Source organism: Schistocerca cancellata, unplaced genomic scaffold, assembly GCF_023864275.1.
Source record: "Schistocerca cancellata isolate TAMUIC-IGC-003103 unplaced genomic scaffold, iqSchCanc2.1 HiC_scaffold_1005, whole genome shotgun sequence".
NCBI lineage: Eukaryota > Metazoa > Arthropoda > Insecta > Orthoptera > Acrididae > Schistocerca > Schistocerca cancellata.
In genome coordinates, this window is record NW_026047010.1 from 67,501 (window position 1) to 72,500 (window position 5,000).

The 5,000-nt window shown below is 53.2% G+C and overlaps 1 non-coding gene across 1 annotated transcript in view; it reads right to left on the reverse strand.

Annotated features, from left to right (window-relative positions):
- LOC126150841 (small subunit ribosomal RNA) overlaps positions 1–1,222 on the reverse strand; it is a 1,909-nt gene extending 687 nt beyond the window's left edge. Inside the window, exon 1 of the ribosomal RNA XR_007531695.1 lies at positions 1–1,222. This exon is cut by the window's left edge and continues 687 nt beyond it. This is a non-coding gene — a ribosomal RNA (small subunit ribosomal RNA).
- Positions 1,223–5,000: the final 3,778 nt, after the last annotated feature.

Sequence of the window (5,000 nt, forward strand, 5' to 3'; positions counted from 1 at the left end):
TGCAACCATACTTCCCCCGGAACCCAAAAGCTTTGGTTTCCCGGAGGCTGCCCGCCGAGTCATCGGAGGAACTGCGGCGGATCGCTGGCTGGCATCGTTTATGGTTAGAACTAGGGCGGTATCTGATCGCCTTCGAACCTCTAACTTTCGTTCTTGATTAATGAAAACATACTTGGCAAATGCTTTCGCTTCTGTTCGTCTTGCGACGATCCAAGAATTTCACCTCTAACGTCGCAATACGAATGCCCCCGCCTGTCCCTATTAATCATTACCTCGGGTTCCGAAAACCAACAAAATAGAACCGAGGTCCTATTCCATTATTCCATGCACACAGTATTCAGGCGGGCTTGCCTGCTTTAAGCACTCTAATTTGTTCAAAGTAAACGTGCCGGCCCACCCAGACACTCAATAAAGAGCACCTTGGTAGGATTTCAACGGGGTCCGCCTCGGGACGCACGAACACGCACGAGGCGGTCGCACGCCTTCGGCTCGCCCCACCGGCAGGACGTCCCACGATACATGCCAGTTAAACACCGACGGGCGGTGAACCAACAGCGTGGGACACAAATCCAACTACGAGCTTTTTAACCGCAACAACTTTAATATACGCTATTGGAGCTGGAATTACCGCGGCTGCTGGCACCAGACTTGCCCTCCAATAGATACTCGTTAAAGGATTTAAAGTGTACTCATTCCGATTACGGGGCCTCGGATGAGTCCCGTATCGTTATTTTTCGTCACTACCTCCCCGTGCCGGGAGTGGGTAATTTGCGCGCCTGCTGCCTTCCTTGGATGTGGTAGCCGTTTCTCAGGCTCCCTCTCCGGAATCGAACCCTGATTCCCCGTTACCCGTTACAACCATGGTAGGCGCAGAACCTACCATCGACAGTTGATAAGGCAGACATTTGAAAGATGCGTCGCCGGTACGAGGACCGTGCGATCAGCCCAAAGTTATTCAGAGTCACCAAGGCAAACGGACCGGACGAGCCGACCGATTGGTTTTGATCTAATAAAAGCGTCCCTTCCATCTCTGGTCGGGACTCTGTTTGCATGTATTAGCTCTAGAATTACCACAGTTATCCAAGTAACGTGGGTACGATCTAAGGAACCATAACTGATTTAATGAGCCATTCGCGGTTTCACCTTAATGCGGCTTGTACTGAGACATGCATGGCTTAATCTTTGAGACAAGCATATGACTACTGGCAGGATCAACCAGGGAGCTGCGTCAACTAGAGCTGAGCAGCCGGCCGCCCGGGAGTGTGTCCCAGGGGCCCGCGCGAACACGCAAGCGTCCGCTCAATTATTCTGCAAACAGGAGGAGGCTGAGCTCCCCTGCACAATACACCTCGAAACCCTCTCAGGTCCCGGCGGCGCGCAGCGCCGTCCTAAGTACTTGGTCGGGTTCGAGAGAGGCGCAATCGCCCGGAGTTAGGCGAGTAGACGCTTTAGGTGCGACCACCCGTGCTCCCAACTGAGCTTGCCGCTGCCGACAGAGGCCCGGGAGCGTGCTGTCGTGGCATTGCCGGCGGGAGACAACACGCGCCACCTACGGTGACCGGCAGCTCCAACGCCAGCGCCACAGAAGGGCAAAGGCCCCACGTGGGTGCCGAAGCGAACTCTCCCAGCACAGCGCACGTGCCAACACGTCTGCACAACTGCGATACAAACCACCAGCGAGAACCGCTGGGGCGACCGAGCAGCAGACGGCGTCGCGGCGCCGAGTGCCGGGCGGCGGCGCATCCTCAACGCACACAGTCCTCAATCGGACCAGCACACTGCAGATGTCCACCGCGCTTCGCACCGGGCCGGCGAGGACCCACTTTGGCTGCACGGCGCCGCGCGCAGGGTGCCCCGGCGCGCAGCTGCGCCGCCTGCCGCGTCCGTCGGCCGGCGCGCCTGCCACTGGGCGCCCCCACCAGCCGGCTGTAGCGCGTGCGCCCACGCACCGCGCGGCCAGCACGCCGGGCGGCCCCCCCTCACCGGCCGGGGACAGTCCCACCCACCCACAGCCGCGTATCGCTTCACACCCAGATTCACATTCACGTTCGTTGGTATGGTGGGGACCGCTTCGTAGCTGTACCGATCGTTGCCCTCACAGATGTACCTCCAGCAAGGACAACCGCACCACAACGGGTTACCAGTTGTTCATTTGCGTAACGTCACCAGTAAACGTACACGTCCATCCCCGTTTGCAAAGTCAACTATTATTGCATGCCTGCCTGTCAGGTGTCAAGACACACTACATCCGCTCACATCCACGCAACAAAATGTGCCCGACTAGAGGGCACGTGGAAGGTGCCCCCGTACGTATGCGATGTCCATTGCGCGACCAACTGTCAACCGGCCTCTGTAGCATGTCGCAGATGTGGAACGCGGGGCACCGTGCTATCACATTGTGTGAGAAGAGACTACTACGTCTGCATACACGCGCCACTACATGAACAGACGGCTCATGCTGATCGCCATCCACTGCGTCCATTACTCCCACACGTCTCTATGGCGTACCACACTGCAATGCAGCTGTTATGGGGAGATGACACGTAGCTGTGTACACAACATTCTGAGCGGGTTGCGGTTGGACAATACATTAATGTAACGTGTCATATGCCAATTACAGAGCAGGGTAAGGCACAACTTGGGTTAGGTTAAGGCACAACTTGGGTTAGGTTAAGGCACAACTTGGGTTAGGTTAAGGCACAACTTGGGTTAGGTTAAGGCACAACTTGGGTTAGGTTAAGGCACAACTTGGGTTAGGTTAAGGCACAACTTGGGTTAGGTTAAGGCACAACTTGGGTTAGGTTAAGGCACAACTTGGGTTAGGTTAAGGCACAACTTGGGTTAGGTTAAGGCACAACTTGGGTTAGGTTAAGGCACAACTTGGGTTAGGTTAAGGCACAACTTGGGTTAGGTTAAGGCACAACTTGGGTTAGGTTAAGGCACAACGTGGGTTAGGTTAAGGCACAACGTGGGTTAGGTTAAGGCACAATGTGGGTTAGGTTAAGGCACAATGTGGGTTAGGTTAAGGCACAATGTGGGGGTAGATTGCGGTACAAATTGCATTACATTGCGGTGCAAATTGCATTACATTGCGGTGCAAATTGCATTACATTGCGGTGCAAATTGAGTTACATTGCGGTGCAAATTGAGTTACATTGCGGTGCAAATTGAGTTACATTGCGGTGCAAATTGAGTTACATTGCGGTGCAAATTGAGTTACATTGCGGTGCAAATTGAGTTACATTGCGGTGCAAATTGAGTTACATTGCGGTGCAAATTGAGTTACATTGCGGTGCAAATTGAGTTACATTGCGGTGCAAATTGCGTTACATTGCGGTGCAAATTGCGTTACATTGCGGTGCAAATTGCGTTACATTGCGGTGCAAATTGCGTTACATTGCGGTGCAAATTGCGTTACATTGCGGTGCAAATTGCGTTACATTGCGGTGCAAATTGCGTTACATTGCGGTGCAAATTGCGTTACATTGCGGTGCAAATTGCGTTACATTGCGGTGCAAATTGCGTTACATTGCGGTGCAAATTGAGGTAGGTTAAGGTGCAACACAGGTTAGGTTAAGGTGCAACATAGGTTAGGTTAAGGTGCAAGATGGGTTAGGTTAAGGTGCAAGATGGGTTAGGTTAAGGTGCAAGATGGGTTAGGTTAAGGTGCAAGATGGGTTAGGTTAAGGTGCAAGATGGGTTAGGTTAAGGTGACATAGGTTAGGTTAAGGTGACATAGGTTAGGTTAAGGTGACATAGGTTAGGTTAAGGTGACATAGGTTAGGTTAAGGTGACATAGGTTAGGTTAAGGTGACATAGGTTAGGTTAAGGTGACATAGGTTAGGTTAAGGTGACATAGGTTAGGTTAAGGTACAAACTGGGTTGTGTTATGGTACACATTGCGTTGTAGTACAGTACACGTTAGGTTTGGGTACGGTACACAATGTGGTATGGGATGGCGTGTTGTGGGGGGGAGGGGGGGGGGGGAGGTTCGTTGATATCGACCGTAGGACGTGGATGCCCGAGGCAGCGTCAGTGTGTCAAAGGAGTTATGTCACGTCGGGATGCGCTTTTCGCCAGTGAGAGGGGGCGAGCCGTGTCTGTGGTTGCGGCAGACCTGTGTGTTTCATTCCTGCCAGTGTGTTTGTGCTGTAAGACGAGGCAGTGTGGTGGTGATGGGTGCACCCCTGTGTAGGACATGTGTGGGTGTTGGTGGCTTCTCTGAGCAATTGTGGTTGTCGGACGAGTGGGGTATTCTGTTTTATGATTGGACCTCCCGGTCTGGTTATCATAGCGTAGTTGGTGTACTGTGGCGGATAGGATGCACCGGACGTTGGTCCATGCTGGTGCTTAGTAGTTGTATCTGTGTCTGTTACAGGCAGAGAGTAGTGTGTGATAGAGTGTGTGGCTGACGTGTGGTTCATTTTGTGTGTACGGACGTTCAGCATGTATAGGGGCATTTGCGTATATAATCTATCATAATCTATCTATGTGGGCCTGCATAGTTTACTGAGCAGTGCTGTGAGGTGACTGAACTACGAGTGACGTACTGATTTACAGCGGAATGATTGCCTTGTACCAAAGATGGAGTATCGGCTCTACGACAGCGTTGGCACCGCAGGAAATGGTCTCGTAAAACGGCCCTCCCACCGTCATCGTTGTGAGGGGTAGGGACCGCCTATATTCTGAGAGGAGCCCTGTTTGCCACTGGGCGTGGGGTCTCGCATCCTGCGGTTCAGTGCCCCCAGGGAAGCGCGCGGAGGTGGTGCTGCTGCTGCTGCTGCTGTAGCAAGCGAGCTACTTACAGCATGTATAGGGACAGCGGGAATATGGCATATTCGATATAACTCTTCATGAAACGCAAGATATAGGGGCGGATTGCACGTTACGAGTGCGGGAAGAGTCCGCCGTTCATCCGCTGGAGTTGCGATTTGGGCGGTTGGGGTGGGGCACGTGCGGGTGCGGGTGGAGCGATTGTCGGTCGACGACTTCGTGCGACG